Below are 25,501 nucleotides of genomic sequence, written 5' to 3' on the forward strand. Positions count from 1 at the left end.
GCTATGACATAGAAAAAATGCTTTGACTTATTTGCTGTTGTTCCAAGTCAAAACTTTCATTTTGTAATCATAAATTACTAAAGCAAAGACAAACATATGCAGAATGGCATCATTTCTCCAAAGAGAGATGATATACAAATCAAACAAGAACACTTTGAAACATTTTCCTAAGAGGTATCACAGAACATATGCTGTGGTTTTGTGAGCCAGTGGTTTTGATAATCTTCCACTGCTTTTTTTAGCCAGTCTTGCCTCATGTTACATGTATTATTTATAGTAATAAATTTATAAAATTGTATACCTATTTTATTTAAATAAGAAAAATGTGAAATGCATAATTCAATTGAAATATATTTTCTATTTTATCATCTAATATTTGAAAATTATTGTTTTTATTTTTAGTAAACTTTCTTATTCTACTAAAAAAAAATCCAAAGTTAGTTTATACTTTTTTTCTCTAAAAAAAAAAAAAAGCCAGAGATCAAGTACCACTAGTTCTATGTGTTAATAGAAGTTTTTCCATGGTTTGTGAGAAGTCTGAAAGTTTCATGAATGAACAAAATTATATTTTACTATAAGCTTTGTCCTAAACACCTGGGACAAATAATTTTCCTCTTTGACATTTAAACTTGAATTGTTTACCAAAAAAAAAAAATGTTGGAAGTCTCATATCATTATATATTTAACATAATCTTTTCCCAGACTTTAATTTCCTAAAGATAGAGGTAGATCTTTCTTAAATAATGTACTTTTATAAGGTCCTATAAATATCATTTCTACATTATTGTTTATGGCTGGGTTAACAAGAGCAATAGAGACAAATGATAATCACTTAAGTGCTTGCTGCATGCCAGGAACATTATACTTATTTTTCACCCAGCTGTCTAAGATGGGCATTCCTATTACCTTATAGATGATGACTATGGGCTTGAGAAAGTTTACTTGCCTTAACCAAGGTTATGAAATTAGCATATAATAAGTTTCAGGTCATCTGGCTTGAAAGTCTATCTTCTTTCCATTAATATGTTATGAATGTTAAGTCTTCGTTTGTAAAATGGGTCAAGATATATCATTAAGACCTTGGTCTTGGCTGATGGATTGCCCATGAGACATAATATTGGACATGATATTGGGATGTATGTCAGCATTATGACCATGGTAAGTTTTTAGTCTTGTAGATATCTGCCAAAAGAAAATAAATGACAAGATAATTATATAGGTGCTTATTTGTTCCAGCTCTAAATTATTTAATTTATTGCCTTGTATAAATATATTTTCCAAGTGTTTCACCAGTCATCATAACATAAAGCTTTTTGAGTAGACGCATGTTACCCCATGTCTGTTTAATCTCATTTTTCTTATGGCTTATGATATTGCACTCAATGCAAATAGCTAATAAGTTGATTTTATTACCAAGAACTTTCTGAATGATACTTGTGGAATTAATAATATATGCTATTTTGAAACATACCACTTTTACTTCATATGCATGGTATGATCTTAAAGTTGGTATTTTATAATACGGATATACACAGGCACAAATGAAGTTTGATTTTAGTGGTTAAGACAACGTAATGATGTATACTATTCCTTTCAATTAGCAATAATCACACCTCAGATAAACCTCTTTGGCTATGATACTACCACTGCACAAAGCTAAGGTAATATTCCTATTCCTATTCCTACTCAAATATGTAGATTCAGTAGCAACATCAAAAAGCATTAGTTGCATAACTACTATGCCTAAGGAACTAGTTTGATTATCATTTTTCCTTCTTTACTAAGATTATAATCAAGTTGCAGAGAGGATATTTGCATAAAAAGTCAGGGATATAAAATTATGAGGCAATACTTGATAATTGTGAAAGGAAAGTTTTAGATAGGTTTTCCTGTAAGAATTCAGAAGAGTAGTGACCAGTGAGGGATGATGTGCTCATAAGATGTAGTTTAAAAAAATAAATTACAAGATGTCAGATAGAACCTTCAAACTACAATGCCAGTCTGACAACTTGAGAAACAAGAGTGGAAAGAACGGAGAAGAGAGATTCATATTGCAGTGAAGTTGCCAGACTGTTTCAGCCATACCTATGGCTAGTCTTCAAGCCAAAATAACTTAATAAAGGATTCTATATCTCAGGACAGAGTTGCCACATAGGTTCACTCACAATTGCAATAGCAAAAGGGAGTATTAAGACATGGAAAAATGGATAACCAGGGTTCCACACGTATCCCTCACTACTCTCATTGAAATAAGCAGTCTTCCCTCCTCTTCTTCCTCAGAGTCAATTGCCTTACCAAAAGAGTGGTTCTAATTCTTGTCTGCCAGATCCTGCTCTTGAGAAATTTAAACAGTCCTAAAAATAACCATAGTTTGTAGCTTAATGTTATACTTATTACATCCTATGGCAAGAGTATTTCTGTTTGTAAACTAAAAACTCAAATCATTCATATTCCAGAGTTACAGGGACTTCATACAAAAAAAAAAAAAAATCTCCTAATTGGCTTTTGGGAGAGGTAATAAATATATCCACTCCTGCTTCCTTTTCTTTGTTCTTGAACCAATGTTTATTGTCTGTTTGTTGGTTTTGTTTTGTATTATTTTCATTAGACACACTGTTCCATATACAGGTGTCTGATTTAATGTTTGGTTACATCATGAAGGATGCCAACACACTCTTTCAGATTCTATCTCCAGGTGGCATGTGAGTTATGCCGTTAGAAGCCCAATCCAATATGCTATGAGACCAAAAGCTTCAGAATGGTATGGTAAGTGATATCACAGGTGGATCCCAGAGTTCACTGTGAGAAGGGTCTAATGGTCTGATGATTTGTTGTGTCAGATTCCATGCTGGTGGATCAGTTTTTCAGTGAGCACATAGATAGTGGTATTGAATGAGGATCTTTGTACAGGAAGTTTGACACTTACTAGAGATAAATATCTCTCCCGATGAGGTTGAGTTGCTGGACTTTGCAGGATAGAAAGGTACTAACATAGTCAACTTATTGGGTAATCAAGTAGTCTTCCAAAGAATAGTGTACAAGTGTACTTGTTGTTCTCTGTTGGATAATTTAATATCAAGCAGTAAGTAAGTATTGGAAAGTAGGAGTTCATCTTTTTGGGCTCATGCATAAGGTTCACTTTTACCATCTTGGCCACTTTGTTTATGTGCGAATCATGCTGGTTCTAGAGTGGCCAATGGTAAGAACCAAAGACCACTGACCAAGTCATTTTGTCTACTTAGTGGTTTTCTACTCCTTCCATGATAATGCTTGTAGAGGTCGTGGATATCCTAGCCTCCTCTTGCTCCTCATTCTGTGTAATCATCAATTTGTAATTGATACAATGTATAACTGCAATGTGGAGGTTACTCCAACTAACAAGTATATCAACCCCAATTACCTACATCACTTGGTGATTCTACTTATGCTATGCAAGCACTATGAACCAAACTTTAGACACAAAACCATTATTACCTATCTCCCCCCATAAGCCACCACTCTAATGGGAAAGAAGTGTCAAGAAGATGCTTACATTCCTCAGGTAAATGGTGGTAAATTACTTTGGAGAAGTATTTGAAGGTTTTACACAATGAAATAATACTAACCACAATGCTACTGGTTTGTACTTCCTAGGAACCTAATCTCTTCAGTTAATGGGTATTGCACCTAAAATTTGGGTTGAGTCCAGGAACTGAGCAAGGGATCTTGATTTGTTATTTGGGTGACTACTGTCAGCCTCTTGATTCTATATATATTTTTTTCCCAGTTAGAAATGTTAAGCATAAATCTTATTGCCTTTTTTTTTTTTTGTTGTTGTTGTTGTTGTTGGCCCCTCGATGTATTATGCTCTATTAATTGTCTTCAAGACTCCCTGTGGATCAAGATGTTTTGGCTTCTCCTCTAGTCTCACTAGTCTCTATGATCACTGTAGCCTCTGTCTTTTGGCATTTAAGCAACTACACTGGGCTGCTATTATTTGTGGGGTAGAGGAGGAAAGTGGTGCATAATTATCCATGGATATGAACAAGCCAATATTTGTGACCTACTGCCAGCTTTGACTCAAGAGAAGATCTGGTACTAAACTTCTTAGTGATGCTAAGAAGTAGTGTACCTCTCACCAGTGTCTTCCTGATGATGGAGGTGAAGGGCATCCTCTAAAGTTATATACTGTATTCATTCCAGCATTCCCACATCCTCAGCCTTTTTAGAACTTCCACATCTATTTCAGTTATCTATTGCTGCACAATAAATTATTCTAAACCCCAGAAACTTAAAATATCAATCATTTATCATTTCATCTATTATTTATTAGGGTCCAGAAATAGAAGGTTAAGCTAGGTGGTTTGGGTTTGGGGTCTTTCAGAAAATTGCAGTCAAGATGTTAGTCAGAGCTAAAGTCATCTGAAAGCTTAACTTGGACTGGAAAACCCACCCCGTGATCACTCACTTACACTTCCTGGCAAATTTAGTTCCATTTGTGGTCAGGAGTTGTTATACCTAACCATATGAGGTTCTCCATAAGATTCTTGAATATCCTCATGACATAGTAGGTGCCTTTCATCAAAATGAATGATCCACCCCTGGGGAAAAAAAAATATATGTTTATAAAAAATAAAATTAAAAAAAAATGAATGATCCAAGAGAAGGTGTTAGGGAAAGCACATTATTTTTATATATGACTCTTGGACGTTGCACATCTCCATTTCTGCCATACCCTACTGGTTTCATAGAATACAACATGTCTGATACAATGTGAGATGGTACTACTCATGGAAATACATAAATACCAAGAAGAGATCATTGGGACCATCTTGGGAGCTGACAACCATAGTTTGATTTCTGGACCCCAACATTAACATCTCTTCCACATAAGAATACATTTTCTCTTTCCAGTAAACCAAAAGTTTTATCCATTTTTGTATCAGTTCAAAGCCTAGAATTGTTTCAGTTAGTCAGGTCTAGGTGTGGTTAAATTTCCTCTAGGGTAGTTCTTTACAGATATAGATATAGATAGATGATATAGATATAGATATACATATACATATACATATAGATATAGATATAATTTATTTATTTATTTATTTGAGAGAGAGAAAGTGGAGGTAGGAGCAAAAAGAGAGAAAACGAGAGATAGAATCTCAAGGAGATTCCTTGCTGAGTGTGGATCCCGATGTAGGGCTCCATCTCACAACTGTGCGATCATGAGCTGAACTAAAATCAAGAGTCAGTCACTTAACTGACTGAGCCACCCAGATGCCCCTAGTGTAGTTATTTAAGCATAACTCTTCAAATAGTTCTTCTCATGAATTTGAACTATCCCATAATGATGTATCATGCATTTGAGCAGAGATATACCTTTTCTAAAATGTTTAACCAACATTTTCTGTGATGTAAGCAGAAAGGGTTTTTTGTTTGTTGGCACCTCAAAAAAAAAGTTTATAAGTTAAAGTGTTTAAAGTTTAAACTGGATTTAAGAGAATATTCAAGTGAGACATACTAGATAATTTCAAATATTCCATATGTGACAATATGAATGAGGATTTCCTAAGGGTCATGATAATAGTACAAATAATTCTGAAATGTCCTGACAAGAAGTGGAAGAAAGAACATAGAATTAATGGATCAACAAAAGAGAATGATAGGATAGCCTTGTGAATGCAAGGTATCAGGTTGAAGTTAGTGTTCTGAGAAGATGGTCACCCTTTTCCAGAATGCTGTATATATGCTAAATCAGTTAGCATTATACACTCCTATTTTTGCAATAGGTATGTACAGAGATGTATAACTAAGGGACAGAAGCTGGAGTATCCGACTTTACCAACACTTCCCATGACTCATTGGAAGAGTTTGTGGTTCCATTCTCATAACTCAGTATTTTGTAGAATTTGATTCCTATTTCCCAAAAGAGGAACATTTCCACTAAGGTATAAAGAAAGAGGAATTCCTATTGGATTTTAAGTTACAGCTGTTTTCTGAGCCTTTTATGCACCTTGTGCTGTGGAATCAGCCAGCAAGATAATGAATCATCATACTGGTGGGATTAATTAATTTTAGTCATTAGGAGGATGTAAGGTAGGGATAAATATATCTAGCAACTATTCATCTCTCATTTCTGTCAAGGTGAGCCTGGTCCAGCATGCAGACTTAACCTTTTGCCTTTTTATTTTCAGTACAGTTAGATAAACCCCTGCACTGATCCCCATGCCATGCTATATGGATCAGCTTTAAACACACATTCCAGAATAATAAGCATCTATTTTGATGCACGCTGTGATAGCTGATCAACAAGAAGTTGTTCATTTGAAAAGTATCACATGTTCTCCCAAAAGCAGGTACTGAGATGGACATGTGTGCTTAGGTCATTTATTTGGTGAGCACCCCTGTGATCAATGTTTGGGGGAAAGCAGTAGAAACAAGACTGATCAGAAGGAGATACTGAGCAGAAGATTCTCTCACCAACACTGAGAGCATCTTTGAAGGTGGGGGAGCCCTAAAGAGTTGCCCTGAGTTCCAGGGAGAAGACTAAGACTCTATGGCCCTGTGCTGATCATCACTAAACAGAGTTTGATTGGAGAAGGAGACATAGACAAAAGGGAGGTGAATCTTTTCAGTGAAAACAATTACTGAAGGAGACTGAATTCTCAGATGACGATTTTCTTTTGAGGCAGAATAACAAATCTGTCAGTCCTGTGTGGTAGGAAGGTATGCTATGTAGCTTACACAGTGAAGCAAGACCCAAGAGTCCTCTCTTCATGCTATTTAGACCCACTCGCTTAATTTGAGTCCTAGAAAGTACTTCAGTGCAACGGGCCTCTTTCCCAGGGGAAAATGTAAAAGAAAAATGAATGGAACAAAGGCAGGACCATTTCCCACAGCAAGTTTAGAGGCAGCACATTATCTCCATTCTCTACCTTACTAAACACCCCCTCCCTGAGCTAGAAGCACTTTTGTTATCAAGATAGGTCACCCAGTGTAGTCTGATGAAACATGTTTCACTCCACACTCTGTCCATTCCAGACAGATTGTTCATCTACTTCATCTGTGCATCCTTCTTTCTGCTGCCTGCGGTGCTATCACCTCAACCTCCTCCATGATACACATGGAATTTGTTCATGTTTCAACTCAAAGCACTCACCCAAGAAAGCCTTTCCCAATTCCCAGATAAGATCAGCTATCCCTCTTACATACACTTAGAATATGTTGCTTAGTTTATTTTTATCACTTATGGTTTGAACTTAATATTTGCATGAAAAATTGATGAAAACCAATCTCCTCTAATAAATGGTAAGGGTAAACACTGTGTTTTCTCTACCATTGTATCCTTAGAGGCCAACAGTTCTTCCTAGAAGTAAAATCATAAAGATGTTTGTTGAAAAAACATATGTTGGTAATCATTTTGTTTGAAATCTCTTGAAAACATTTAGCCAGAAATTCCCAGTTTGTATTTTTGGGAAGAAAAAGTAAACTTATAATATATGGACTATTCTTTTTATCTATCATATGCTAGTTGAATACAAGTTAAATATAAATTTATATGCTTACAATAAAAACCTGTCTTCATGGGGGTCCATTTTGGTCACATTCTCAGAACATGTAAGATATCACTTATACTGTCAAGCCCATCCTCATATGTTGCCTTTAATTATTATCTCTGCTCATTTGCATTGAAATTTACTCCTTTGTCTCAATATGGGGCAACATGAGAACAAAAACCCTCTCTATATTTTATTAGGAACCATGTCCAACTCATAAAAAGAGAGACTCCCATTGGGCTAAGGACACATTGTTAAATGGATGCATGATTATATTCTACATGTTACACTTAATTGAAAAGCAACCTTGAAATTCAGTAATATCTCACTCAGGAAAGCAGAAAATCTAAAATAAATTAAAATGCAATGGTTTATACTTTTTGCCCCTATGACAGACTGGCCTGACTTAAGCAGTCTTGATTTACTAAAATCTCTTGAGGCTCAAGTCACTAAAAAAAAGTGTAAGTCACTACTGCTATATTTTAGTAAAGGCTAACATTTTGCTTCAGCATATGAACAAATTGGATCTTCAGAAGAGATGTTAACAGAATGATAAATGATATCTTTAAATTTAGGACTTTGGGTTGCATGCTACCCAACATGTTTCCTCACAGAAATTATAAGACCACATGGACGAAAGCCTGCTTTAATATCAACAAAGGTAAAGAAGAGGAAAAAATAAACTTTTTAGAGGTTGCATTTTGTATCTATTATAAATAATTTTTTACCGTAGATCATAAGCTCTATGTAAGTCATGCATGTAATTAATTTTCTTCTAAAATATTTTCATATTTTATGATGGTATCTATGATATCTATGATGTATTAGCATGTTCCTGAGTAATGCTCCCACTGAGAACAACTAGAAAATAGAAACAAACTAAAATACAAAACAAAGGTATCTCCCCTTTAATGGCATGAGAGAGATGGTAAAATTAATGGGACTATGAGACTTAGGGGACAAATCAGAAACAAACAAAAAATACTCATAAGGTTATATGAACACGGAGATGCTGAGCAAGAAGTATCTTAGGAGGAAGAGAATCTTAACCAATCCTTCCAAGGTGCTGGAAGTCAAAAATTGAAATTTAGGATAACCAGTGCATCAGGGCTTGAGAAGTCAAGATACCAAAGAAAAGCAAAGTAAATAGAAATGAAGCCAGCCACCTGAGCTGGCATTCTCCTAAAGATTTTACCAGACAGTAAGTTGTCAGGGTTGTAATGTGCAGAAGCTGCTCAGAGTCACTGAGAGGCTCCTCATGGTAGGCAAATAAACACCGGGGCTGAAGGCCAACCACAATAGAAAAAGTCTGGGAAACACTTCCCCAGGGCTCCTGAAAGATGATACTATGATTGTGGCAAATTATTATTTTTTTAAATCTGCTTATTTGTTTGAGAGAGAGATAACAAGGAGAGGGGAAAAGGGAAATAATCTCAAGCAGACTCTGCTGAGCTCAGAGCCCAAGGTGGGGCTTTTTCCCAGGACCCTGAGATCATGACCGGAGCCAAAATCGAGTCAGATGCTTAAGCGACTGAGCCATCCCAGTGTCCCTGTATGTGACAATTTAGCGGTAATTTACAAACCACTTAATTGTTAATTGTACCTATATTTTGAGATAATGTATTTAGACACGGTACACTGGAAGTCCCCTTCAACTAGAGTCATTGTGCTGCTTTTCTGCCCTGAATGAGTTTTCTGTTACCTTTATGGTCAAAGTTCTTGAAATCGCAGAAATACCACCATGCCAGATGTCACTTGTCTGAGTAAACCTGTAAACATGTCTCCTTTGCTAATTGACACAATGTTAAATTTATCAGTGGAGAGCAATGGAAAGACTACTGCAGGCAGAACGGGACTATCTCCCTGTTTCCAGGGAGCTTGACTTTCTTTCCCCAGCAAGACTGCCAGAATACAGTTGAATTCCCACTGGTTCTCAGCCTCCAGCAGATTTAAGTGGCACTCCAGCAGGCAGCTCTCCTGTGAGTTTCAGCATTATGCCAGTAGGCAGCTTCCTAGTAGGTCCTGCTGGCACATCAGTGAGAAGTTTCTTTGTGCTTCTCTCCAGCACCTAGGAAGCTCCTCATCAAGATTTACCCATGTCTCATTGGGCAGTTTCCTGATTTTCAGCCCTTGACTGTGGCATCTCAGCAAACTTCTCCATCAGACTTCAGTAACAATATATGCTTTCCAATGAATGCATCTCAGACTTGGGGGGAGGGAAGATTCTCCCATGTTTGTTCTTTTCTTAGGTACTCTGCTTCAGTCTTAATAGCTTATATTTGCTACTACTTCCTTCTTTAGCATGCTCTTTAACCCTTTTTAATTAGCACTAATCAGTTAATAGATTTTTATGTTAAAATTATTGGGTTTAAATACTGGTGTGATTTCTGTCCCCTAATAGGACCCTAATATATCCATCATCTTATTTTCTATACAGTTTAATTTTCTCTTATCTACATACTTCTTACTTATACCAACTTATACCTTATCTACAGCTTGTCCCATGTCATGTCCCATTCATTTTATTAGTCCTGCTAAGACACAGCCACATAAATGATGCCTATTTGTAGAAAAAGATATTATTATTTAAGATTTTATTTATTTATTTGAGATGGAGTGAGAGGGAGAGAGCACAAAAAGGGGGAGCAGCAGGCAGAGGGAGAAATAGGTTCTCCCCTGAGCAGGGCCTCAATTCTAGGACTCCAGGATCATGACGTGAGCCGAAGACAGCCACTTACCAACTAAGCCACTCAGGTGCCCTGAAAAAAATTTAGTTATTGAGAAGAAATAAGCAACCCACACAAGAAGGATTGGTTTTATCATGTACTAAGACATGTTATTTAAAAATCAACAAGAAAAAAAAATCAGCCTAAGATCTCTAAAATTTCTTCCCAGAATAAGATGCTGTAATGCAATCATCTTAATAATAGGAGTTTTCTGTTCAGTGAAGATGTCATTGAATTTGTTCCAAGTTGTATATTTGTCTTAACAATATTCTGACAAACAATTTTTTAAGTAAGGATGATTGACAGGTTTTGGCAAATTATACATATTATAATAATAAAAGATTCCTAATAACTTTATAGATGATGAAAATGTTCACTCAATCATAATAAATTAAATTTTAGAATGTTTCCTAAAGAAAAGTTTATGCAATTGAGTTTGTTCTCACTTTTATTATAGGGACATTTTGGTAGCAATTTACAACATGATTTTCATATTGATATTTCACTCAAGTTTTGAGGAACTAGGGTAAAAGGAGCACAAGCAAGGCAAGATTGTCTTCATCTTTTTCTTGGTCTTCAAATCCATGTCTATAAATGAATTTTGATTCAAATGAAGTATCCACAACCAATGAAAATTACTACATATTTTATCCTAAATTAAGACTGAATTTTTCTTACCTTCATTACCAATGGTGATTAAGCACCTTTTCCTACCTGTTATTTTGTAGCAGTAAGAAGCATTTAAGCAATAGTGAGGTTATGAGTGCCATCAAATATTACCATTCACACATGGGCACAGGACTTCAGCAATGAAAACCAGATGCCAGTATTAGTATGAATTATTCATTTTTTTTAAAAAAATATTTAAATTCCTGTTAGTTAACATACATTATATGATTATATTAAGTGTCCAGTACAGTCATTCCACACTTTCATAAAACACTTGGAGTTCCTTACAACAACCATTCTTAAGCACAGCCACTTCTGTACAACTGAAACTACAGAGAACTACAAACCACACATTCTTGTGATGGTCAAATATTTAAAAACACTTTATAATACAAACTTTTGTAATTAGCTTCCAATTGATTAAGCATTACTAAACAACATTGTCAGAGATGACCTAAGAAGAATATGCAGAATCTGGTCGTATTTCTTCATGAACTTTTAAAAAGAAATAAGTGGTTTCTAAGATCATTGGGAAAATGAATTTATCCTCATCATACTATTTCAAACCTCTCTTTATTTTATTGAAAATATCTAATTTTGACTTAAGAAGTATTGGGCAACTGGAAAAGGCACCACCTTCTCTGCAGTTGAACCCCATTGTTTGCCTTACTCCTATTAGCTTTTATTGGAACTTCCTCCTGAAATATGGTAATGATAATAAAATAATGATGCCTCTTTAACTCTTGTATATTTCTTTCTAGATTAAAACATATTTTCAGGGGCACCTGGGTTGCTCAGTTGGTTAAGCCTCTGCCTTAGGCTTAGGTCATGATCTCAGGGTCTTGGGATCAAGCCCCATGCTGGGCTCCCTGCTCAGTGGAAAGCCTGCTTCTCCCTCTCGCTCTCCCTCTGCTACCTCTCTGCCTACCTGTGTTCTCTATCACTCTGGCTCTGTCAAATAAATAAATACAATCTTAAACACACACACACGCGCACACACACACACACACACACACACACACACACATATTTCCTGTAATACTGAGTTAAACAATTTTTCTGCAGCTAGAAGGAGTAAACTGAGGCTTAGGGAAAGGAAGGGCTTTGCCATTGTCACAATATATGTGTGTGGAGGGCCTAGACTTAAACCAAGGTCTTTGTATGTTGGCAACATTCATGGATATCAGATGAGAAGTTGTAATGTACCAAACATAGGCATAATTTAAGATAATTATGACAAAGGTGTCTGGGTGGCTCAGTGGGTTAAGCCACTGCCTTCAGTTCAGGTCATGGTCTCAGGGTCCTGGGATCGAGCCCCATGTCGGGCTCTCTGTTCAGCAGGGAGCCTGCTTCCCCCCTCTCTCTGACTGCCTTTCTGCCTATTTGTGATCTCTATCCACCAAATAAATGAATAAAGTCTTTGAAAAAAAGAGATAATTATGACAATAACAACAGTACTTTTACGGTGACTTAACTATGTGATAGAGAATGTAACAAGTAGTTTATGCATGGTATAATTTATATCTGTATCTGTGTATCCATAACTACAATTATATCTCTATCTTAATCTCTATGTCTATAATCTTTCAAAGCTTAGAAATTGACTTAAGTCAAATATCCAAGAAACAGCAGAACACAATGAAAGGGTAAATCAATAATATATGTTGGGCCATCCCTGTGTCAAATCTTTCCTTATGAATATATTGGATTATACAGACTACCAGCTCCTAGTTCTGTTCTTAGTGTACCTCCTTATTCATAAGGGAATTCAGATTCTGTCATAGGAAGCTTCCAAGGATTAGGACAAGATAGTAATTCTTTCCTTTTGAGAAATATATGTTAATTTGTACATTCATTCACCATGGTTTTTTGTTTGTTTTTTTTTTTTGTTTTGTTTTTTTAGCAAATATTTTGTTAAGCAGGTCATAAAGGAAATGGTGAACTTCATCTATTTATTGAGAGCTAAAGAAAAAAAGAATTATTTATTTATTTTGAGAGAGATAGAGAGGTGAGGGGCAGGAGAGGAAGAAAAGAAATCTGCAGCAACCTCCCCACTAAGCACAGAGCCCTATACAGGGCTTAATCTCAGGATCCTGAGATCATGACCTGGGCCAGAATCAAGAGTTAGAAGATCAACTAACTGAGCCACCCAGGTGCCCCAATTCATTGAGCTTAAAAAAAAAAACAAAAAAGTTTTTCAGTAAATTTTACTGTTGGCTTGATTATGTCTTGCACATTCTTTCTAAGGTTTATTTTAGATATTTTATGTTTTATTTTTATTGTTGAAATTCTGAATGAAATTAACTTTTCATTATATTTTCTAAGTTTGAAAATGACTAATTTTTATAAGATTTTCCATCTTCGTGTATAGGGAATTGTTACCATACTTTATGGGATTTAAGGAAAGAGTAGTAACTTTTTTCCTCCTCCTCCTCTTCATTTTTTCTCTCCACCTTCTGTTGCTTTTCCTCTTTCTCCTCCACTATGCCTGAGCACTGCTATCTACCCAATTACTCAAGATGGAAATCTTGTTATTTTATTTGAATTTACCTCCTCCTTTGTCGGTCTCAATATTCATCACTTGCACTATATGTTTCCTTTAAGAAATCAGTATTTGCACAGCTTGCTTCATGCTGCCTCTCTAACATTCTAGACATGTGATTTTTAAGGAAACTCCATATTTACAAAATTTATTTTTAATATTAAGTAAAGATTACATAAATTCCTAGCTTTAAATTCTTACCTTTATCAGACTTGTATCTTGGACTCTGTATCAGGAAACAAAACAAGAAACAAAAACAGATGTACATATTAATCAATGACTTAATTATAAGACTGGAATATCTCCTATTCTCTCTCTCTTTCTATAATCTCATTCTGATATATCTTTGTGCTTCTTTACTGGTTTTCCTCCTATCCTAAACATTTCCACCCTCTTTTTAAAGTGAAGGTCCACTGTAAATAAATGTTAATAAATCATCAACAGCATACATACTGGGAATATAAGGGATAATCTCACTTTTTAAAAGTATATAATTCTACATAAAGTATATTCTACATATACATACACACACACACATATAGAAGATAAGTGAAAAAGTAGAGTGAGAAATACTATGGTATGGAAACCTGAATTATTATGATAAATAAATGCTTGCAAGGAATTCTGACAGAGGGAGCAGAATGTGTAAACCATTAGAGGTAGGAAATGTTCTGAAAACTCAGTTTCTATAATAGAGCTGGAATCTTGAGTATGAAATGAATAAGAAAAAGAACTTTAAGAATTGAAGCTATCAGGGGCATCTGGGTGGCTCAGTGGGTTAAGCCTCTGCCTTTGACTCAGGTCATGATTTCAGGGTCCTGGGATTGAGCCCCCTCATCGGGCTCTCTGCTCAGTGGGGAGCCTGCGTCCCCCCACTATCTCTGCCTGCCTCTCTGTCTACTTGTGATCTCTGTCAAATAAATAAATAAAATCTTAAAAAAAAAGCTATTAAAGCTATCAGAGAATAGAAGTGGAATTTCTCTTTTGCCATGCTGTAGGGTCTTGGATTTATCCTGAGAAAAATCAAAAGTCATTGCAGAGTTTTTAGATTGAAGGTAATTAATTACAACAGAGTTTTTGTAGTACAGTTTAAACTTCAGTATTGAAATAGACCGCAGGGGGAGAAAACAGGCAGAAAGACCCACTAGGAGTTGAAATGTATCACAAACTAGATAAAAATGATGACTTAAGTAAAGCTAATGCCAATGGGAATGAGAATATATGATTTATAATATATTAATATACAGAAGTCATAGGTATAGAGACAGGATTAAGGAAAACCGAGAAGTCAGGAAAGACACATATATACCTGATTTGGTCCAAATGAGGGACACTAATCACCATGTTTGTGTTAAAAAAATAAGGGAACGTTTAGGGAAAATACACTATTGTGAATTTAGTCTTGCAACTGTTGAATTTCAGGTGCCTATGCCATCTGTTCAAATACCAAGAAGATATTTGAAAACATAGGCCCAGATGTCAGGAGAGGAATCTGGGCTGAGAAAATTGAGAGTTACAATATAGAGATTTCGAGTACTGCCACTGGAGGGAATGATTTCTATAGAGATGACAGAAGAAGTGAGAAGAGAGCCTATGATAGAATGTTGAGGAAAATATCAGAGAAATTTAAAGAGAAAGCAACCCCTTCTTCTACAACTCACAACATTGTAACATAACAAAAATTTCCTTGAGCACACTATTTACCTGCAGTCTTGATATATGTAAGCTACTCAATTTTCTTATACTCTGTTAAAAGGTGAAAAAGTAAGAACAGGGACAATGAAGCTCCCTCATTTACTAAATATCTTTCCACCATTCTGCAATTAATTACTTATGACATCTTCTTCCACCTTTGAGGATCATGCCACTCACCTATGGCACATTTACCTTAACTAATAATTAAAGATAAAAAAGTCTGTCTTACATTATTCATTGTATAATTGTTATATCATCTCTTACGCTTCATACTCTGTTTCAGTATCGCCTTTACCTTCTATTTGTGTTGAGCTCCTAAACCAAGAACTTGAAATCCATAACTTAGGCCATTCTGGACAAAATGCTTACATCCATTGACTTCTTGATTTTATTTATTTATTTTTTTTGGTCATATACACCTTGCTGACTCAGACCTAAAATCAATTTTGTACCTAGTTGTGCCCTTCCAATTTCTTTTATTTTCTAAGGATTTATTTATTTATTTGAGAGAGATTGAGAGTGAGTGGGGGGTAAGAGGAAAAGGAAAAGAGAATTCTCAGTCAGACTCCCTGCTGATAGCAAAGCTCCATGCAGGGTTCAATCCCAGGACGCTGAGATCATGACCTGAGCTGAAATCAAGAGTCCAATGTTTGACTGAGCCACCCAGGAGACTCGGTCCCTCCTAATTTATAACTCAGAAACCTTGATTACAATCACATAAACAAGCAGTTTGGTAGCTCAAGAAATATTTCCTATATGAACACTGAACTGCTCCCTCTTTTTTTTTTTAATAATGTCCAACCTTGCAACCCTCTCTAAACTTAACTCTTTATTTCTCTTCTGTTTCACTTCCCTGGGAAGAGGAGATTACTATTTTGTGTCCTTACTTTCTCCTATGTAGTTTGGATCTGCAAACAATCTGGCTCTGATCTCATACCTCTAAAGAAACAGTTCTTTATGAATCAGTAATGTTTTGCAGAGGCCAAAGACCTTGATGACTTTCAATATATCCATGAAGATAGAGGAAATGTGTCTATTTATCTGAGATGTGTCTACTGCCTCTAAGAAGATCACTCATTCCTCCTTGGCTAGACAAATACACAGTCTCCATTCACAGTCTCCATTCTCCATTCATACCAGTGCCCAGACTCTTATTTCACATGACATCTCTGTTTAAGCAAACTGTACCCACAGGAAGGAAAAAAAATACACACACATACATGCATACATACATACATACATGCACACATATACATACAGTTCTGAGACCACTAAATACAAGGGGAAAGTATTCCAACCAGGAGAATGTAGAAAGAACATGACTGTCTTAATTTTTTTAATCTTTATTTCCACAATAATAGAGGTAAAGACCATATATTTTTAGATCTACTTACGGAGATCCCACACATCATATGGATACCCTTAACTAAAAAATGATGCTAACTCACAGGTATTCAGAGCTGAAACAAACAGATTCTTATTTTCTTTTAACTAGTTGAGTTTTATTTTTATTTGAATGCACATAAATCAGTCTAGAATAATCCCTATATCAACCTTGAATATTTACTTTAGAAATTAAAATCAAAGTATAATTTATATTTCAGTCACAAAAACTTAGATATGGGTTTTAATTACATCAAGTTCAAATTACAAAAAAAAAAAAAAAAAGCTCCATTCAGTCTGAAAGGATAAACTTTAATCACTACACTATTAAAAAAGAAAAATAACCAGATTAGTTTTAAAGAATATAATCTAAATATGCTTAGCTAAAATGGAGAGTCAGTGGTGAGGAGTGTTAAGACAGAGTGGTCAGATTTGAAAGGAGCAAGCACTTTCTAGATTCACTTTTTAAATAATATAAATAAAAATGTCTTCAAACTGTTCATTTGTATTGTATTATTTTCTTAAATAATATTCAATACAGAATGAAGCATATATGTAAAATATACAAGTTATAAAACATATTATTTGGTTTTTGTTTATTTTTGAGTTTTATAAAAATGATATCACCATGCAGGTAGTGTCCTGAGACTTCCAACATTAACATTTTTGAAATCTGTCCAAGCTGTTTAAGTGTAGTTATAAATCTTTCATTTACACAGCTACAAAATATAGGTGAGTTTATCACAACTTATTTATCCATTGTCCTACAGATAGACAATTTGTGCCCATTTAAAAAAAATTAAAATAAGTAAAACTTCTAAACTTCTACAACATTCTTGTACATTCTTGCACCCAAGTTCAAAAGTTTCTCCAGAGATTATACTGAGAAGAGGAATGGTTAGGTCACAGAGGATTTTAATGATCAATGCTACAAGACAATATCAAATGGGTTTCCAACTTTTTTTTTAATAAGTGTATACGGTCATCAGCAAGGTGTAATAGTTCCATATAATACACATCCTATCCAACAATTCTGCACACCCATCAATAAAATGTAATGTCTGATTTTGTTTTTAATTTGTCTTTCCCTGATTCATTATGCAGAGGAGCATACTTTTCTGTATTAGTTGTCCATATGTACTTAGCTTTCTGGGAAATTTCTGCACATCTCATTACATTATCTCTATTTGTTACTTTTATTTTTTTTTTAAACATTTAGGAAATAATCTGTATATAATCCATCCTCAACATTTTATATTCCTATTATCTTTAGCTAACAGATTTGTCTTTTTGCTTTTGTTATGTTTTTTTCCTTAAGTTAACATATGTTCTTAAGTTCCATATTGTGACAGGTATCAATGTAATTCTTTACAAATAGTAATTTTAGGCTTGCTTAAGAAACTCCTTTTCTCAGCGCATCTGGGTAGCTCAGTCGTTTAAGTGTCTGCCTTCAGATCAGGGTCATGATCCCAGGGTCCTGGCATGGAGCCCCATATTGGGCTCTCTGCTCAGTGGACAGTCTGCTTCTAGTTCTCCCCTCTCCCTCTCCCCCTCCCCCTTCCTCTCTCCCTCCCTCTCCACTTGCCTCTGCCTGCTGCTCTCTGCTGCTCCACCTGCCTGTGTTCTTTCTCTCTGTCAAATACATCAATAACATCTTTAAAAAAAGAAACTATTTTCTCTTTCAATGTTGAAATATTAATTTCTTTTTACTTTAGTTTTTCAAATATTTCATTTATTTGAAATTCACTATATTGTAAGGTATAAAAATCACCCTTTTATCTTACTAATGCACCTTGTTTTCTCAGTTTTATTTATTTTATGTTTATTTTTTGTAAGTATTCAATTTTATCTCTGTCATATATATAACATTTTCAATCACTTAAGTGTTCATGTCTGGACTCTTTATCAATCAATTTATTTTTCTATCTTCATGCTTATATCACATTTTTTTTTAATAGTAAGATTTGATTGCATGCTGGAAAAATTGCCTCTTGTCTTTTATTATTATTTTCAATTATAATATTTTTCATGCAACCCTATTGAAATTTTGTTTGAAGGTATAATAAATCTATAGGTCAATTTGAAGAGATCAGGTGCTTGTACGATGCTGATATTTTTTATGAGTAAACACCAGATACTTCTTCAATCCAGTCCTTATTTAATATTTTCAATGAAGTCTTAAAGATTGAGGCATAGAAGGCTTGCATATATGCTGTCAGATTTATTATTAGTCATTTAAATTTCTCTGCTAATGTCACTATTGTTATTTAAAATTCTAATTTTTTAAAATATTTTATTTATTTATTGGACAGACAGAGATCACACGTAGGCAGAGAGGCAGGTAGAGAGAGAGGAGGAAGCAGGCTTCCCGCAGAGCAGAGAGCCCGATGCAGGGCTCAATCCCAGGATCCTGGGATCATGACTTGAGGCGAAGGCAGAGGTTTTAACCCACTGAGCCACTCAGGCTCCCCTCTAATTTTTAAACTATGGGTTTAGAAAGACTGTTTTAGGACTATAGATTGTATTTGTTTTAGAAATATAGATTGGATTTGTGGTAGAATTTTTTTTTAATTTTAATTTTTATAAACATATAATATATTTTTTCCCCAGGGGTACAGGTCTGTGAATCGCCAGGTTTACACACTTCACAGCACTCACCATAGCACATACCCTCCCCAATGTCCATAACCCCACACCCCCTCCAACCCACCTCCCCCCCACAACCCTCAGTTTGTTTTGTGAGATTAAGAGTCACTTATGGTTTATCTCCCTCCCAATCCCATCTCGTTTCATTAAATCTTCTCTTACCCCCTTAACCCCCCATATTGCATCTCCACTCCCCATATCAGGGAGATGATATGGTAGTTGTCTTTCTCAGATTGACATATTTCGCTAAGCATGATACCCTCTAGTTCCATCCACGTCATCGCAAATGGCAAGATTTCATTTCTTTTGATGGCTGCATAGTATTCCATTGTATATATATACCACATCTTCTTTATCCATTCATCTGTTGATGGACATCTAGGTTCTTTCCATAGTTTGGCTATTGTAGACATTGCTGCTATAAACATTCGGGTACACGTGCCCCTTCGGATCACTACGTTTGTATCTTTAGGGTAAATACCCAGCAGTGCAATTGCTGGGTCATAGGGTAGTTCTATTTTCAACATTTTGAGGAACCTCCATGCTGTTTTCCAGAGTGGTTGCACCAGCTTGCATTCCCACTGACAGTGTAGGAGGCTTCCCCTTTCTCCGCATCCTCGCCAGCATCTGTCATTTCCTGACTTGTTAATTTTAGCCATTCTGACTGGTGTGAGGTGGTATCTCATTGTGGTTTTGATTTGTATTTCCCTGATGCCGAGTGATATGGAGCACTTTTTCATGTATCTGTTGGCCATCTGGATGTCTTCTTTGCAGAAATGTCTGTTCATGTCTTCTGCCCATTTCTTGATTGGATGTGGTAGAAATTTTTAACAGCTATGTTTTAGAAATATAGATTGTATTTATAGTGAAATTTTTCAGGATTTTAAAAATTTTTCATGAGTCACTGTGATAGTTTATATTGTATTTAGAATTTAACTATTTTTCTAGGTTTTTAAAAAATTAGTTTTGAGTTGTTTTAGTATGGTATTTTAATTTCTTAAGTAATATTTGAATCTGGAATGTTTTTATTTGTGCTATGTTGTGCATGGGTGCCACATTCTCTCTTTCTTGACCAATCTCGTATTTAATATTTTATCTTCAATGAAGCAAGTATTTTTAAAATTCCTTTTTTTGTGCCTTTCTGTAGGATTTCATTTTTTTCTTCCTTCTGTCCTCTCTCTTTCTCTCTCTCTCCCACCCTCCCTTCTTTCTTTTATAACAGACTATAATAAAACAACAACAACAAAAAAATACTGAAAGAAAGCACACAAATTGGAAATATTCAATGTGATGAATTATTCCAAATTTAGTATCCAGTATAACTGGCCTACAACAAAGAGATAAGGAAACAGCACCTCAGAAGAGGGCACTGTGGTTCTCCCAGGAGCCGTTTAATGGAGCTTGTGGTCCCTAATTTCCTGTGGATGAACTTTGGTGGAATTCTTCACCTTGTTTTGTCCCTAGACTTTGCCCTCAAGGCAGTACTTGTCACTTTGAGAGAATTCTTGTAAACTAAACCTAGCCCCCACTACAGTAGTTCAAACTCACAATATATGAGAAGACATAGTCTTGCTGACCCATCTTCATTTGTGAAGTCAGTGACAACTTAGGAAAGTTTCTTCTGCAGGTGGAGTTTCCTCACAGATAAGGGTGCAAGTATAACTATACTGCTTGTTATTAAAGTTAGTATTTTGATCTTAAGGAAATCAGGAAAGCACAGTTCTTTGCATTAAAATAAAATCTCTGAATTAGACCTTTTAGATTTGAGTGTAAGTTGCACCACATATTCTTTGGATAAGTATCTACATATTCTTGAACTTTAATTTCCTTGCCTCTAAAATAGGAACAATAATAATACTTCTAACTCAGGGTTATTGTATGGACTGAGTTAATATTTATAAAACAGAATAGTGTGTGGAATGTAATAAGTGATATAGAAGTATTTTCTATTATTACTTACTTAATTTCATTTAAAATACACTTAAATCATTTGATACTGGAAAATAATTTTTGTGAAGGCAACTTTGGGCTAACTATAACTACTCAGATTAATAAGTAACTACTATAGTTACAATTTTATTTAATTTTCTCATTGACTCATAAATGAGTTTCATAAAATTATTATGATTAGATTTATCATCTTCTTGTCAATGACAGTTTGAAAATGCTGACTTTAGTTTTAATAATTTGTCATTAAAATGTTTTCTTAGAGAAATATTGTCAGAAACTAGAAAGTAAGAGTGAATTCATGACTACATAAGTGACAGTATGATCTAAATTTTTCTTTTTAAGAGTATAGACATTTTTTGATGCTAATCTGCCTTCTTTTGAAGTGCAAATAATACATTATAAAATACACCAAACTTTTTTTTTTCCCCCAGGGAATAAGCTTAAGATCAAATAAATTATACTGTGTTTGCTTCATTTATTTGCATTTATACTATGTTATTGAACTTTTCAGAATAGAAGCAAGCAAAGATCAAATTAGGAATAATAGAACACCCTTTGTTTAACAAAATGAAATATAAATTTTAAAATACAATTTTGAAATTATGTCCTAGTTAAATTGCAAGAGTTGTAAAAGTTGGCTGACATAAATATTTTTGAAATGTGGGTCAAATACAATGAGTCAATAATATATAAATAATTATGTTTTTGTGTCCTGGATATTTCAATATGGTGTTTATTGTTGCATGGTATATGTGATTGTATTTCACACTTGTGAAATATTTTCCAGGACAGACTCAATGCTTGGAACAACCAAAAACAAAAGTAAAAAATAAAATAAGTGACTTAGATCACTATAATTGATTTGTAAGACAAAAGTTCTACAAATTTAACTTGATATTTCTAAATGAAAGATACATTTTGATGTTATTTTGGAACATAATATCAAATATTACATGATAAAATTTTATCAGCAATTGCTTTGGTGTTGGAAATTTCTTTCAAACATAAAAATAAAATAATAGGATAGGCAACCCTTACTACAAGCAAATACTGATTATACTGATCTCCTACAAACTTTAGCTACTCTGATTTCAAATGTAAAGCAACTTTAAATCTGAAGAGTCTCTTAACTTGAAATGTTTAACTAAGAGAAACTTTGCCTTAACCAAATGCAAAGGGCAAGCTAAACAAATGAAAATCTGATACATACCCACAAAACTATAACTTTTCACTTCCTGCTAAGTTTTTTATTCAGATGTATAATAAAAACATATCTTTCAATAATCAGTCTCAATGTGAATGGCTTAAATGCTGCCGTGAAATGGTACAAGGTTGCAGATTAGATAAAAAGACATGACCTATCAATATACTATCTACAAGAGACCCATTCTGAACCTAAAGATACATCCAGACTGAAGGTGAAGGTATGGAGAACCATTTTCCATGCCAATGGACTTCAAAAGAAAGCTGGAGTAGCAATTCTCATATCAGACAAATTAAATTTTACGACAAAGTCTGAAGTTGAGATACAGAAGAACACTTAAAGAGTCTATCCAACAAGAGGATCTAACAATTGTAAATATCTATGCCCCCAACATGGGAGAAGCCAGCTACATAAGCTAACTGTTAGCCAAAATAAAGAGACATATTGATAATATTACACTAATAGTCAGAGACCTCAACACTCCACTCTCAGCAATGGACAGATCCACATCTAAGAAGAAAATCAACAAAGAAACAAAAGAAATTAACTGGATCAGTTGGACCTCATAGATATATACAGAACATTCCATTCTAAAACAACAGAATACATGTTCTTCTTGAACACACATGGAACTTTCTCCAGAATAGACCACAGACTGGGTCACAAATCAGGTCTCAACTGATACTAAAGGATTGAGATTATTCCCTGCATATTCTCAGACCATAATGCTTTGAAACTGGAACTCAATTCCAAGAAAAAATAGGAAGAAGTTCAAACACTTGGAAACTAAAGACCATCATGCTTAAGAATGTTTGGGTCAACCAGGAAGTCAGTGAAGAACTTAAACAATTCAAGAAAACCAGTGAGAACAAAAACATATATGTCCAAAACCTATGGGATACTACAAAGGCAGTCCTAAGGGGAAAATACATAGCCATCCAAGCCCCACTCAAACAAACTGAAAAATCCTGAACACACAAGTTAACTTTACACCTTAAAGGACTGGAGAAAGAACAAATAAAGCTTAACCCATGCATTAGAAGATAAATAATTAAGATTAGAGCAGAGATCAATGAATTAGAAACCAGAAATACAGTAGAGCAGATCAGCAAAATTAGAAGCTGACTCTTTGAAAGAATTAAGATCAATAAATCACTGGCCAGACTTATCCAAAAGAAAAGAGAAAGGACCCAAATTAATAAAATTATGAATGAAAAAGTAAGAGATCATGACTAACACTAAGGAAATAGAACAAATTATTAGAAATTATTATCAACAACTATAGGCCAATGAATTAAGCAACCTGGAAGAAATGGATGCCTTCCTGGAAACCTTTAAACTACCAAGACTGAAACTGGAAGAAATTGACAACCTGAATATACCAATAACCAGTAATGAGTCTGAAGCAGACCAATATTCCTGATGAATATGGATGCCAAAATTCTCAACAAGATCCTAGCTAACAGGATCCAACAGTACATTAAAAGGATTATCCATCATGACCAGGTAAGACTTATCCCTGGGTTATAAGGGCGGTTCAACATTTGCAAATCAATCAGTGTGCTAGAACATAAATAAGAGAAGAGAGAAGAACCACATTGTCTTATCCTCTCAATTGATGCAGAAAAAAACATTTGACAAAATACAGCATCCTTTCCTGATTAAAACTCTTCAGAGTATAGTGATAGAGGGAACACCCCTCAATTTCACTAAAAAAAAAAAAAAAAATCTATGAAAAGCCCACAATGAATATCATTCTCAATGGGAAAAAGCTGAGAGCCTTTTCCTTAAGGTCAGGAACAGGATGCCCACTCTTGCCATTATTGTTCAACATAGTACTAGAAGTCCTAGCAACTGCAATTGGACAAAAAAAAAAAAAAAAAAAAAAAAAATAAGTAAAAGGTATTCAAATTAACAAAGAAGTCAAACTCTCCCTCTTCACAGATGACATGATACTTTATGTGGAAAACCCAAAGACTCTACTCCCAAATTACTAGATCTCATATAGCAATTCAGTAATGTGGCAGGATAAAAAAAATCAATGCACAGAAATCAGTTGCTTTCCTATACTCTAACAATGTAACTGTAGAAAGAGAATTTAGGGAATTAATTCCATTTATGATAGCACCAGAAAACCTTAAGATACTTTGAAATAACCCTAACCAAAGAGGTAAATGGGCTATACTCTAGAAACTATAGAACACTTATGAAGGAAATTAAAGAATACACATAAATTTGGAAAAACATTCCATGATCAATGATTGGAAGGATAAACATTATTAAAATGTCTATGCTGCCCAGGGCAATCTATAGTTTTTTTTGTTGTTGTTGTTTTGTTTTAAGATTTTATTTGTTTATTTGACAGATCACAGGTAGGCAGAGAGGCAGGCAGAGAGGGGGAGGCAGGCTCCCTGCCAAGCAGAGAGCCTGATGCGGGGCTCGATCCCAGGACCCTGGGATCATGACCCGAGCTGAAGGCAGGCAAAGGCTTTAACCCACTGAGCCACCCAGGCGCCCCCAGGGCAATCTATACTTTCAATGTCATCCTGATCAAAATACCAATGGCATTTTTCAAAGTGCTGGAGCAAATAATCCTAAAATTGGTATGGAACCAGAAAAGACCCTGAATTGCCAAGGATATGTTGAAAAAGAAAAACAAAGCTGGGGGCATCACATTGCCTGATTTCAAGCTGTATTCAGATTTATATTTAAAAAAATGTGTTATATATTATAAAACTAAGTAGTGTCTAGATTGTTAACCAGTTTTAATTCCATTGAATTCCTCTAATTTTGCATAATAAAGATGAATTATTAATTATAGTAATAACATTATTTTAAAAGCCAATCTGGTAATGGACAAAAAGGGGTCTTCAAAGCAGTTCTTATTTATTCTATGTCATTTATATATATAGACATAGGAATGTGAGATTGTTAGGAAAAAAAAAAAAAAGTCTGTGGAGAACATCCATGATGAAGATACTTAATTGTAATGAGTTACAGAATAAATGAGAAACTTGAGAAATATGAAACATAAAAAATATTCCTGATGTTCAGTGAATAAGGCTCTTTCATTTTCTGGGTAATCCTTTGACTTGTACATTCAGAAGACAAAGACACAAAGTTATGGGATTTCTTAAAGTTTCCAGGGTTACCA

The 25,501-nt window shown here is 34.8% G+C and overlaps 1 non-coding gene across 1 annotated transcript; it reads right to left on the reverse strand.

Annotated features, from left to right (window-relative positions):
- Nucleotides 1-1,515: 1,515 nt before the first annotated feature.
- LOC116871504 lies at nucleotides 1,516-1,658 on the reverse strand. The gene has a single exon (XR_004383413.1). It is a non-coding gene; the product is annotated as a U4 spliceosomal RNA (small nuclear RNA).
- Nucleotides 1,659-25,501: the final 23,843 nt, after the last annotated feature.

This window comes from Lontra canadensis, unplaced genomic scaffold (assembly GCF_010015895.1).
Source record: "Lontra canadensis isolate GAN:19392208 unplaced genomic scaffold, GSC_riverotter_1.0 scaffold1, whole genome shotgun sequence".
Lineage (NCBI taxonomy): Eukaryota > Metazoa > Chordata > Mammalia > Carnivora > Mustelidae > Lontra > Lontra canadensis.